Raw genomic sequence first — 14816 nt, forward strand, 5'->3', positions numbered from 1 at the left:
TGTTTTGTTGACGGTGCAGACATAGTATTTGATATCTGGTATTTTGCGGGGGAATATTGCATACAACTTGTCCACATGGTGCCGATAGAGCTTCACTTCATTTCCCCAGTGACAGTACTTTTCAAGCTCTCCGCAGTATTGGATATTAGGGGGTGGTCCTGAATTTAGTTTTGTTTTGGTAAGATCGAAATGAAGCGGTACAAGTACGAAGGTCGAATAATATCTATTGTTAGGAGACTAAGATTTCATCAAGAGAGTAGTAGAGTTAAACTTTAAACCTATGGTGGGAAGAACATAGTAAGCAAGTTAGTTTAGTTGAGTATTATTGATTGGCCTTATATATGTTTTTCTATGATCGGTACTGAATTTAAATGGAAAATAATTGCCCTTGATTTCGCGTAGCATCAGAAACATAAGTCAAGGTACTACAACCTCTCAAGCCCCAATTCAAATTCACCAATCTAACCACCATATATACATATCTTAAGTTGTGAAGAATAGGTAAACTATGGAGAATAATAGAACATGTTGGTAAGCACTGTAGCCTGGCATTGGCTCACCTCGAATGATGTACTCCAGATGTTCGTATTCTTCACCCTGTATAAATACCATGAGAATTGTTAGTGTGAGACATTAGATAATTGGTTGATGGAATAGCAATTGTGGGTGTACAATTAAATCATGCACTGTAAAAGAGCAGTCAAATTGAAATTTTGTCTTATGAATGAGCAGTTTGATGCTCTCACACGTAGTACCGCATGCACCCGTGATTGGATTACTTCTTGTTGGGGGGAAAAGCAAGCGCAACGAAGTTTCAGAAATACCACTATAGGGAGTGGGGTAGGCGAAGGATCAAGCCTGATAAGCTCCAACAAGGGTTTTAAACCAGTTCGTCAGTAACACACGAACTGAAGGAGTAGATGGATAAAATAATTAGCTTTGACTATCTTAGGCAATACTCCGACAACGAGGACATTTTTTTGAATTAAAGGTATTCCTCCCTTGATTTCATATGGAGAACCCAAGTGTTGTGACAGCCAAAACACCCCCACCTCAAGCATACCAAACCGCACACCAACAAAGATTAGAATACTTAGATGGTATGTAGCATAGCAGGGAGCAGAACTAAGCAGCAGGACAAAGATGAAAATTATACCTGAAATAGTAAAGAACCATGTTTCTAATTATTTGCCTCTCAGGAAAGATAAGGCTTGCATATAATGACCTTCGGATATGATCAATCCATACCATCACCATACTCTTCTAGGCAGGCAAGCAAACGAAAAAAATATAGGGGAAACATTTATGTGTGCCCGTCTCTTGGCGAGGTTGCCCAATATTTAGAGACATACAGAAACAAAAGAGGAACAGATGATGTTTTTTTTGGGTACAACAAAAAAAACTGAAGATTTTTCACCACACATGTTTACTCGATAGTAAAGTATTCTGCTAGAGTAACAGAACAATATCCCTTCTTTGACCACCTATAGTTTAAATTGTCAGCACCACGCCCAGAGTATGGATCGTGTGATGCATAGCAGGTATATAAACCATTGAAGTAAATAACGACAGAGGTTGTATGTAATTATGTCAGAAAAGTCTGAAAATTTGTGAAAATGTGAAGTATTTGCCAAAGGATGGAGAGGCAGGTCAAAGATGAGGTGGTGGATTCATGGATAAAATAAGATTGAGTGATTCTAAAACTCAGTGTGAGTCGCACCTGTTGGGATTCGGAATCGGTGGCCGTCGTTGAGGAAGAAGAAAACGGCGCTTGTCGACGGGGTTCGTCCCGCGCGTGAGATTGGGTCATTGCCGTAGAAGAAGACGAGGGCCGGCGATGATGACTGGGTGCGCTACGGCGGCTTGGATCTGCGTAGCCGTGGTGCTTGGCAAGGTGTCTCCAGTATTGGCGGCAGATCCTGCACTTCGCCATTGTATCGGGGGAAACCCTAGAGGCAGAGGGTGAGTGAAATGGGGAGAAGGGCGTCTCTGAGCAGCCGAGTAGGTTATTTATGTGCTATAATCAGGGTGATATTTACGACTGAAAGCAGAGGCGTCTTTTTTGTAGGGGTCGGAAGTGTAGGCGTCTGCTCCTATTTTACTTGCGTTGGGATGGTGTACATGGGCCTGGGGTGACTCGCGGTGCAGTAGTGGGTGGCACTACCGTGTTTCGAATGGATGAGGTTTTTTCCCTCTGCGAGGAATGGAGGAGGTATTTTTCTTCCTGTGAGGAATGGATGAGTTGTTCTTAGTTTAGTTAGTATTTTTTATAAAATTTATGAAATCTTTTAAAAATATTTGTGAATTTTGTATGGAATTAATGTTTTTTGGGGGACTTATGTTTTTTTGTAAGCCATGTTTTTCTTTTAAGCTTCTTAGATTGTCTTTGACATAGATTTTTTTGGGAAGCATTCTTAGTACATGGCGTTGATATAGAAAAGGCATTTTGTTTGCTAGCTCATGGGCCACTCAAAAGCGTACACAGTATGTGAGTAAATACGGTCATGGACTTCAATACATGGACAGTAAAGAGGTGGTTTAACTATGTAGTCTTCTGAAAATAGTAGGAGAAAGACAATTATTTACATAGAGAACAAGCGATGACAAAGTGAGTTTAACCATAGAGATAACAACACAATTTAAAGTTGATACACTGCTTTTAGTCAAAGATGTAGCAATGGAAGGCTACAATACATATCTTACTTAGAGGGCTCCAAAAGGACCCATAGACCATGTTGCTTGATATGAAACAAAAGGAAGCTGTTCTAGTAAGCTTAGAAGCGTCCTCGTGAGCGCATATTGACCGAAGTTCACCAAAAGCTATCTTTTGTAGTCTCCAGGCGTTGTTCAGACTTCGTACCAATATAGCGCAGCCTCTGTGTCAGTTTTTCAATGCTTGCAAGTGATGATTTCACAGCCCCTTTGGTGTTATCTTGCCCTTTCAAGTGTCGAGCAGTTGTTGTGTTTTGCATTTGAATAGAATATGAACTCATATATCTGACAGCGTAGTACCGGCCTTTGCGTAGCTTCTTGATTGTCTTGTTCGCTGCTACTAACCATCTGACCAGATGCTTGACTTCATTTTCTAGCCTCTTGACATGGGTGTAGTGATAGTCTCTCATTTATCTGCCGTATGCATTTTCCATGTACCTAATAGCTGCGATAGCAGCACTGTCTTCCGCATCTTCATATGCATGTAAAATTGCACCCGATATTGAGGTCGGAACAAGCAAACCATCAATCAATTGCAACGAAGAATTGAAAGTAACCTTCACACGATTCTTGCCGCCTGGACATATCTTGTGATAGTAACTTGCAGGGGGAAACTTCAAAGCTTTTAGCATAAGGTCAAATATGTGGGCATAAGGAATTACTATCAGGTAGGCATCTTCCTGTGGAGGAAAAGTAATGGTATGTCAAATATCATGATTAGGAACCAGTGAGAATGATTGTTAAAATAATAACGATGTATTCTAAATGCATATATAACGCAAAATATAGTGCACTATATTTTCTATGATGAACTATCTATATGAATTCAAAAGCGTGTCCCTGACTATATGTATTGCATCTCAATATGGAAGAAGTATTTCAAACATTTCCTAAAGGATTAGTGCAAGAGAGGTCAAACAGAATTATGTTTTTTCGAGTCTTCTGAGTTTGAAGCACAACATGGATTTGAAACAATTCACCCTTTCAAGTTTCTTTAGTTGAGATGACACTATTATGTCCTGATGACATAAATATGCTATGTGCCTCACATGGAATAAGTGCTACAAAGTGAAAAATTAGTCTAAACATTCTCACTAAGGATTTAGCTACAGAGAAAGGGAAAAAAGAGTGGCATGACCAGTACATTCAAAATGTAGAACAATAATGCTTTCAGCACTAATAACCTGCGAAATTTGACATCTCTAGGACCAAATTATGTGTAACAGAGGCCGCATAACATATATTAAAGTGGCACATTCTAAAATCTGAAATCTTTGTGGATTAAGTGTGATCAAGTGGCCTCCCACTTCCGAAAGATATAGAACATGCAGATTTGTGATGTACGTATGCAAATGTAGTTTGTTTTCTTGGAGGCTGGTTGTTTCACGGAAAACGGTTGCACTGTTCATATGAAACTCTTCCTCTGAGAAATGAGTCACAATAGGGATTCAGAATGTTACCCTGGGTTCAGGTGTTCTTGTCCTGGATAATGCCGAGGCTGAAGATCCCTCGTCACATATAGCTCCAATGTCCATGTCGTCCATGCGTGATTTGTTGGATCTCAGCTGGAAGAAAGAAATTGAGGTGAGGGGAAAGTGGAGAATGAGGGATCAATGAACTTGGGTGGTGAATTACCTTTGTTGTCACAGGCGTGGATGACTCTTGCTGACATCGCTGAGTAGGGGGGAGGCTAGGTGTACGGCGAGGTGGAGGGGAGGAAGGAAAAGAGGCCTTGGAGGGGGCGAGGGGACGAGTAGGAGTGGGTGGAGCAGGTGGGAGAGGACCGAGGAGGCGGGGGCATCTTATCCTCTCGTCGGCGACGTGGCGGCGCCGGGTGCCGCACCTGGTCCAGGGGGGACGAGCGGTGAGGAAGGGGTCACGGTCGGAGGAACAGTGTGCGGGGTGGGAGATGATAGAGGGGGAGGCCGGGCCAACTTGGCCTGTTGGGCTGGCGTGGCCCAGGGTGCAGGGGAAGTTCCCATTTTCTTTTCCCCTTTTCCATTTTTTTACTTCCTGTTTTCTTTTTTAGTGTACACACCCTAGCTTTTCTTTGATCTGCTTTCTATACGGAGGTTGGCTATTGATTTCATGGTTGCAAGGAGGGCAATACCTAGCTAAATTTCATGATAATAGTGCGTGAGTTTGCCACAATTTGCTTGTCGACTGGAATTAGTATTATGTTAATGAGAGCCTAAACCTTAGGATTAAATATTAAGTTTGTAACGTTTACCATACAAGCATGGACTCTAAAGCAGGAAACATTACACTGGTAATTATAGATACGGTAAGTAAATATTTTATAACAGATTTCAATGCCTAACAATGATATCCATAGAATATGAAAATAGCTTAGTTTGAATTTTAAATAAGGGAATGTATGACTGGGGTTGACCATGGCTTTATGAGTGCCAAACACTGGTTTTTCAAATATGCGACAAACATAGTATTTGGCTATTGTGGGTACCTGGACAATCGTGTGAAAACAGCAATTTGTAGGCAGCCCTCTCTTGAGAGTTGGATTTTTTTCTATTCCCAGAAGTAAATGAGGCAAAAGTGTTGACCAGGCCCTGGAACTTTAATCTACCTTGTTAATAGCAATATGTTACTATAGTTTATAAAAGCATACAAATGCTAAATAGATTGTAGAATCATTTTTAGTAGATGAAATCATGAAAGTATAATACATTGATATTGAAGAGGTGTTTTGTTTGTTACCTCATATAGGCTACTCAAAAGCGTACAACCAAGAGTTCCAGCATATACTACACGAGCTAATAGAACTTGTGCTATTGCTAATTGATCCCTTGGCATCTAAGCATTGGTGGATTCTTTCTTGGTGGCAAACAAAGTCCTTATTGCGCCAACGCCATCCTTTCATGTTAGAGTTCTGGCACTGACAAGATAATTTGTGAGTTTTTGAGTGATAAGATATTGGAAATGTGTGCATGTACTCGCTTACCTAGAAGAAGGTAATTTATGAGCTGATGTTGTAGCTGACAGCAAGGGGCCATCGCCTTTGTTGTTCTCTTTGGACTGCACATGGTCAGGACATGTTATTACAGAGGTATTGAAAGCGTACTTGCAGCATGCATATAGATTAGCTGAAAAGGGGAAATAACTGACCTTCTTGGCAGCAGTGAAAAGTTCAGTCCAATGATGTTCATGTGGTGGTGTTGACACCCGTAATTCATTTGAGGTTTTTAAATACAGAGTTAAAAGAGGTGATACGTCTCCAACATATCTATAATTTTTGATTGCTCCATGCTATATTATCTACTGTTTTGGACATTATTGGGCTTTATTACACTTTTATATTATTTTTGGGACTAACCTATTAACCGGAGGCCCAACCCAGAATTGTTGTTTTTTTGCCTGTTTTTAGGGTTTCGAAGAAAAGGAATATCAAACGGAGTCCGAACGGAATGAAACCTTCGGGAACGTGATTTTCTCACCGAATAGAACTCAGGAGACTTGGACCCTACGTCAAGGCACATAACAAGAGGCCATGAGGTAGGGGGCGCGCCCTACCCTACCAGGCGCGCCCCCACCCTCGTGGGCCCTCTGTTGCTCCACCAACGTACTTCTTCCTCCTATATATACCCACGTACCCCCAAACGATCAGATACAGAGCCAAACCCTAATTCCACCGCCGTAACTTTCTGTATCCACGAGATCCCATCTTGGGGCCTGTTCCGGAGCTCCGCCGGAGGGGGCATCGATCACGGAGGGCTTCTACATCAACACCATAGCCTCTCCGATGAAGTGTGAGTAGTTTACTTTAGACCTACGGGTCCATAGTTAGTAGCTAGATGGCTTCTTCTCTCTTTTTGGATCTCAATACAATGTTCTCCCCCTCTCTTGTGGAGATCTATTCGATGTAATCTTCTTTTTGCGGTGTGTTTGTTGAGACCGATGAATTGTGGGTTTATGATCAAGTCTATCCATGAACAATATTTGAATCTTCTCTGAATTCTTTTATGTATGATTGGTTATCTTTGCAAGTCTCTTCGAATTATCAGTTTGGTTTGGCCTACTAGATTGATCTTTCTTGCAACGGGAGAAGTGCTTAGCTTTCGGTTCAATCCTACGGTGTCATTTCCCGGTGACAGTAAGGGCAGCAAGGCATGTATTGTATTGTTGCCATCGAGGATAATAAGATGGGGTTTTCATCATATTGCATGAGTCTATCCCTCTACATCATGTCATCTTGCTTAAGGCGTTACTCTGTTTTTAACTTAATACTCTACATGCATGCTGGATAGCGGTCGATGAGTGGAGTAATAGTAGTAGATGCCAGGAGTTGGTCTACTTGTCTCGGACGTGATGCCTATATACATGATCATACATAGATATTCTCATAACTATGCTCAATTCTATCAATTGCTCAACAGTAATTTGTTCACCCACCGTAGAATACTTATGCTCTCGAGAGAAGCCACTAGTGAAACCTATGGCCCCCGGGTCTATCTTTATCATATCAATCTCCTACTACTTAGTTGTTTACTTTGCTATTTACTTTGCCTTTATTTTAATTTGCATCTTTATCATAAAAATACCAAAAATATTATCTTATCATATCTATCAGATCTCACTCTTGTAAGTGGCCCTATAGGGATTGACAACCCCTATTTGTGTTGGTTGCGAGGATTTATTTGTTTCATGCAGGTACGAGGGACTTGCGTGTAGCCTCCTATTGGATTGATACCTTGGTTCTCAAAAACTGAGGGAAATACTTACGCTACTTTGCTGCATCATCCCTTTATCTTCGGGGAAAACAACGCAGTGCTAAAAGAGGTAGCAAGAAGGATTTCTGGCGCCGTTGCCGGAGAAGTCTACGCAAAAGTTAACATACCAAGTACCCATCACATACCCTTATCTCCCGCATTACATTATTTGCCATTTGCCTCTCGTTTTCCTCTCCCCCCAAGTCACGCTTGCCGTTTTATTCGCCCTTTCTCTCTCTCTCTCTCTATCCTCCCTCTCTATTTTCCCTTTTTGTCTGCTTGCTTTTTGTTTGCTTGTGTGTTAGTTTGCTTGCTTGTCGTTATGGCTAGTTATTTACCCTCTGCCTCTATGTCTGAAATTGGGGATACTATTGTCGATAATAATTTTGATGCTCCTACTAAAGAACCCACTATCTCACATATAAAAAGATTCCGTGTTGGTAGTGGTAATATTATTGGAAAAGGAGTTATTCAAGATTTTTTTGCTTGTGCCAGTGCTTTACCTTCTGTGGGTAGTTCTATTCTTCATAGAAGTAGTAGTCTTGCGGACGCTATTGCCATGCTCGTAGTTGAACTTGAGAGACAATTCATGCACATGCATCCTTCTATACAAAGTATTTTCCTAGAATTTTCTAATATTGAGCATTCTTCTGTTAAGCGTGTCGTTACTATCTTTTTGGCTCATGAGTTTTGATTCATAATAAAAGAGGCCAAAGAAATCTTTGCGCATTATAGGGTGGACGCTTGTCGTCCTCCCATAGAGACTATCCTCTTTGATCAAGAAGAAATAATGTGTTTTCAATCTTTAGACTATGTTGCTTTCAATGAAAATCTTAGAAAAAGGGTTCCTACCAATGTTTTAGTTGATAGAATTTCTGAACTTAATGATGATTTGGCTACTCGAGATAATGAATTGGGATATTCTCTTGAATATAGGCTCAGAAAGTTCTGTCAAAAGAATGCTTATAATGATGAATTGGTTGTGCAATATGAAGGACCAAAGGAGGAACCTATACCTCCCATGGTTGATCTTGGAGACTTTTGTCCCTACAAATTTAGCCATTTTGATTACTTTTGCTTGCCTCAAAGAAAACTTGCTGCTGAACATAGAGAATATGAAATGAGTTTTAACAATCTATCTTATTATTATGGCAATACCTAGATCTATTCTTGCTTGTTATGCCTATCTAGGGGCGTTAAACGATAGCGCTTGTTGGGAGGCAACCCAATTTTATTTTTATTCCTTGCTTTTTTCTCCTATTTAGTAATAAATAAATTATTTAGCCTCTGTTTTTGTTGTGTTTTTTGTGTTTAATTAGTGTTTGTGCCAAGTAGAACCGTTGGGAAGACTTGGGGAAAGTCTTGTTGAACTTGCTGTAAAAAACAGAAACTTTAGCGCTCACGAGAACTGCTGTAATTTTTATTTGGAAAGTGATATTTGGTTAATTCTTTTTTAAGATGATTAATAGATAAATTCCTCACGTCCAGCAATTTATTTTAGAATTTCTGGGGTTCCAGATCTTGCGGTAGCTACAGATTACTACAGACTGTTCTGTTTTTGACAGATTCTGTTTTGCGTGTGTTGTTTGCCTATTTTGATGAATCTATGGATAGTAAAATAGTTTATGAACCATAGAGAAGTTGGAATACAGTAGGTATAACACCCATATAAATAAAGAATGAGTTCATTACAGTACCTTGAAGTGGTCTTTTGTTTTCTTTCGCTAACGAAGCTCACGAGTTTTCTACTTTAAGTTTTGTGTTGTGAAGTTTTCAAGTTTTAGGTAAAGATTTGATGGATTATGGAACAAGGAGTGGCAAGATCCTAAGCTTGCGGATTCCCATGGCACCCCCACGATAATCTAAAGACACCTAAAAGCCAAAGCTTGGGGATGCCCCGGAAGGCATCCCCTCTTTCGTCTACTTCTATCGGTAACTTTATTTGGAGCTATATTTTTATTCACCACATGATATGTGTTTTGCTTGGAGCGTCTTGTATGATTTGAGTCTTTGCTTATTAGTTTACCATAATCATACTTGATGTACACACCTTTTGAGAGAGCCATATATGATTTGGAATTTGTTAGAATACTCTATGTGCTTCGCTTATATCTTTTGAGTTATATAATTTTGCTCTAGTGCTTCACTTATATCTTTTAGAGAACGGTGGTGGATTTGTTTTATAGAAACTATTGATCTCTCATGCTTCACTTAGATTATTTTGAGAGTCTTAAATAGCATGGTAATTTGCTTAAAATCCTAATATGCTTGGTATGCAAGATTAATAATAAAAATTCTCTTATGAGTGTGTTGAATACTATGATAAGTTTGATACTTGATAATTGTTTTGAGACGCGGAGATGGTGATATTAAAGTCATGCTAGTTGAGTAGTTGTGAATTTGAGTAATATTTGTGTTGAAGCTTGTGATTCCCGTAGCATGCATGTATGGTGAACCGTTATGTGTTGAAGTTGGAGCATGATTTATTTATTGATTGTCTTCCTTATGAGTCGCGGTCGGGGACGAGCGATGGTCTTTTCCTACCAATCTATCCCCCTAGGAGCATGCGCGTAATACTTTGCTTCGATAATTTGTAGATTTTTGCAATAAGTATATGAGTTCTTTATGACTAATGTTGAGTCCATGGATTATACACACTCTCACCCTTCCACCTTTGCTAGCCTCTCTAATACCGCGCACCTTTCGCCGGTATCATACATCCACCATATACCTTCCTCAAAACAGCCATCATACCTACGTATTATGGCATTTCCATAGCCATTCCGAGATATATTGCCATGCAACTTTCCACCATTCCGATTATGACACACTCCATCATTGTCATATTGCCTAGCATGATCATGTAGTTGACATAGTATTTGTGGCAAAGCCACCATTCATAATTTTTTCATACTTGTCACTCATGCATCATTGCATATCCCGGTACACCGCCGGAGGCATTCATATAGAGTCATATTTTGTTCTAAGTATCGATTTGTAATTGTTGAGTTGTAAGAAAAATAAAAGTGTGATGATCATCATTATTAGAGCATTGTCCCAAGTGAGGAAAGGATGATGGAGACTATGATTCCCCCACAAGTCGGGATGAGACTCCGGACGAAAAATAAAAAAAGAGAAAGAAAAGAGGTCATAAAAAAAGAGAAAAGGCCCAAATAAAAAAAGGAAAAGAAAAAAATGAGAGAAAAAGAGAGAAGGGACAATGTTACTATCCTTTTACCACACTTGTGCTTCAAAGTAGCACCATGATCTTCATAGTAGAGAGTCTTTCATGTTATCACTTTCAGATACTAGTGGGAATTTTTCATTATAGAACTTGGCTTGTATATTCCAATGATGGGCTTCCTCAAAATTGCCCTAGGTCTTCATGAGCAAGCAAGTTGGACGCACACCCACTTAGTTTCTTTTTGACCTTTCATATACTTATAGCTCTAGTGCATCCGTTGCATGGCAATCCCTACTCACTCACATTGATATCTATCGATGGGAATCTCAATAGCCCGTTGATACGCCTAGTTAATGTGAGACTATCTTCCCCTTTTTGTCTTCTCCACAACCACCACTCTATTCCACCTATAGTGCTATATCCATGGCTCACGCTCATGTATTGCGTGAAGATTGAAAAGGTTTTGAGAATGTCAAAAGTATGAAACAATTTCTTGACTTGTCATCGGGGTTGTGCATGATTTAAATATTTTGTGTGGTGAAGATAGAGCATAGCCAGACTATATGATTTTGTAGGGATAACTTTCTTTAGCCATGTTATTTTGAGAAGACATAATTGCTTTGTTAGTATGCTTGAAGTATTATTATTTTCTATGTCAATATGAACTTTTGTCTTGAATCTTTCAGATCTGAATATTCATACCACAATTAAGAAGAATTACATTAAAATTATGCCAAGTAGCACTCCGCATCAAAAATTCTATCTTTATCATTAAAATTATGCTTAGCTTTGGGTTCAATCTTGCGATGTCCTTTCCCGGTGACAGTAAGGGCAGCAAAGCACGTATTATATTGTTGCCATCGAGGATAACAAGATGGGGTTTTCATCATATTGCATGAGTATATCCCTCTACATCATGTCATCTTGCTTAAGGCGTTACTCTGTTTTTAACTTAATACTTTAGATGCATGCTGGATAGTGGTCGATGAGTGGAGTAATAGTAGTAGATGCAGGCAAGAGTCGGTCTACTTGTCTCGGACATGATGCCTATATACATGATCATACCTAGATATTCTCATAACTATGCTCAATTCTGTCAATTGCTCAATAGTAATTTGTTCACCCACCGTAGAATACTTATGCTCTCGAGAGAAGCCACTAGTGAAACATATGGCCCCCGGGTCTATCTTTATCATATCAATCTCCTACTACTTAGTTGTTTACTTTGCTATTTACTTTGCCTTTATTTTACTTTGCATTTTTATCATAAAAATACCCAAAATATTATCTTATCATATCTATCAGATCTCACTCTCATAAGTGGCCCTATAGGGATTGCCAACCCCTATTTGCGTTGGTTGCGAGGATTTATTCGTTTTGTGAAGGTACGAGGGACTTGCGCGTAGCGTCCTACTGGATTGATACCTTGGTTCTCAAAAACTGAGGGAAATACTTACGGTACTTTGCTGCATCATCCCTTCCTCTTCGGGGAAAACCAACGCAGTGCTAAAAGAGGTAGCAAGAGGCTGAAGTGAGAAGTTAGAAAATATATTCATTGGTTCATTGGTATTGTTCAACCTCTGTTTGTATCAGAAATGGAATTACATGTGGTTGTAGTGGTATACGAAGTGTAGTTGAAAGATATATATCACGTTAAAACACAGGATATGACTGACCATGTCTGCAACTGGAATAGGCTGTATAAACTGTTGTTCAGTAGGCAACATTGACATTTGCAATGCAGCTGAGGGCTTTAAACACAGAGTTAAAGGAACATCAGGCAGGAAGACAGTTGAAAACATAAAATGCTTAGTAAAGCTAAGATTCAAGCCGTTGAATGGAATCAGCTTGTGCGTAGAAGTTCTTAGATGAAAATGGTGGCGCGTGTTTTCAATACACAAACAAAAAACTTGTTCAATTTTCTCAGCAGCATAACAAAAAATTTAAGCTAAATCATATGAGGTACATATCTGTACCATTTATATTTTTTAGAGGTTATACATACACATTTGTATCGAGCAATCAATAATCCTAGATAAACAGCAATGGATGTTTGATTATTCTGCAGCATTTTCTTTGTGTTCTATTCCAACACAACATAATGAGCCATCCCCTGTTTGTACACAACACAATGAGGCATCCCCTGTTTTTTAATTCTAGTCTAATATGAATTTAGGATATGTGTTAAGATAGATAAATATATTCACTAATTAGGAAGAACTAAGCAAAGAATAATTAAATTGCATGATGTAGAAGGTTCAGCCTGTACCTGTTGGTCGGGCTCTTCTATTGCCTGGGGTTGCTGGATTGGCTTACGAACATCACTGTTCTCTTTAAGAGATGCTAATTCCCTCTCTAACGAACCTAATTTTCTCTTTAGCTTGACTGTTTCATGCTCAAATATGTCTGACCATGACTTGGCTCTGACCACCTCTTTTTTGCACTTTTGAAGCTCAAGGAAATTCAGGTCATTGATAATTAGAATGCCTGCTTGCTGTATGTAATGTAGAGCAGCAACGCTCGCTGATTCATGAGCCGCGTTTGTTGTTTGGCAGTTGTGTCCAGCAAATATGGTTGTTTTAAACTGAGGAATATTTTCATGTGCTGGAACATGTATTTCAACAATGGCAAAGAAACTGTCATCATCTTTGTCATAGTGTACTGATTGGCTTGCCATAACTCTAAGGGCATTTACGGATAACTGCAGCATGTGCTTCCTGCTGACGGTGACCAGTGTTGCAACAAGTTGTGGAATGAGTAGTTAACAATGAACATGATTCCTCGGAGATGCTGCAGAGACGAGTAGGTGGCAACAACAGGTTATGTCAGGCGATCTTACCTTTGGGAGCAGATGCACAAATAAGTTGTCATCCATGGCGAGAAGGATTTGACCTTGCAGCGATAAGTGTTTAGCGAGGTTGGAAGGCAGTTGCTCACATACATTGGGCCATCAGGCTATAAGCAGGAGCAGGTAATTTTAGCCAATTGGCATAAGGTGAGACGGTATGAGCATCTAATAATAAAGCGCACAACAGTAAACATCTATAATGGAAACTCTGTGTGAAAGAAAGATGATCTATAATAATAGCTAAGGATATGTTCTTTATGTATTTATCGTAGTGACAAAATATTCTAGTTACTTTATCTTTAGCCTAAATCACATAGTCTATAAGGTATAGGTGCATTTAGGATGTATAATTGCCGACAATTTATAACATTTCTTCTGACAGAGGTGGTGGGCTCTGGTGTGATTTTCGCAGATCTGTGTTATTTTTTCTTTGTGGGATGATGTCATTAGGTGGCAGCGTGTGTTATTATAAACCACAGATGAGACTGCTCAAAGGAAAGAGTTGGTAGAAGAGGCATGCACAGACTTCGTTTGAAGCCGCCGCTTGCTCCTTGGATTCTGAAGGCATAACGTGGCATAATTATTCAGTTAGCACACACAACTATGTAACTAAATCTAAAAAAACGTGGCATAACGCTGAGATAAACTTGGAAGCATAAGAATGCTATTAGAGATCCAAGAATGCTATTAGACATATGATTTAAACACAGCAGAGCGTAGCGAAACAAATAAATAAAGCATGAACATCTAGCAGTAGATTTGGCATAATGGAGAGTGGCATGGTTCGATAGGACATATTACATCATTAGGTTCACATACACACATATATCATTAAGGCTCAACAGATAGCTTCGGAAGAACCGACTGTGCCATGGTGCGATAGGATATATATTACATATGGCTATAGATAACTATATTAGTAGGGAGCAACAGCTAGCTCTAATGATGATAGCAGTGATCTGAAGATTCTTGCAAGGCTGTTAGAAGTTATCTTCAGGTACGACACATAAATCATTAGAGCATTCCTTCATTGTCGAAGATCTGCTCATCATCAAGTGAGGTTGGCAGGTCCTCATCGTCGTCTGTTAACTGCTCCTGGCCATAAGGATATACACACCAGTTTCTTGAAGGTTGACCATGGCCTCATCAGTGTACTGCTGAAGGTATTCACAACTGGCCTATACATTGAGAAGAACATTATTGAGCTCCAGGTCATCTGGAGTAGACCCTGGGCTTAGCCTGCTGTTGACCAGATGGTTAAGGTTGTTGATGATGGTCTGTTCCGTGCTCAAGGATCCATCCCATCCTTTGCTGAGGAGCTTGTTTATGCCAAGGCTCTCTTTCAGCT

This window comes from Triticum aestivum, chromosome 3A (genome assembly GCF_018294505.1).
Source record: "Triticum aestivum cultivar Chinese Spring chromosome 3A, IWGSC CS RefSeq v2.1, whole genome shotgun sequence".
NCBI lineage: Eukaryota > Viridiplantae > Streptophyta > Magnoliopsida > Poales > Poaceae > Triticum > Triticum aestivum.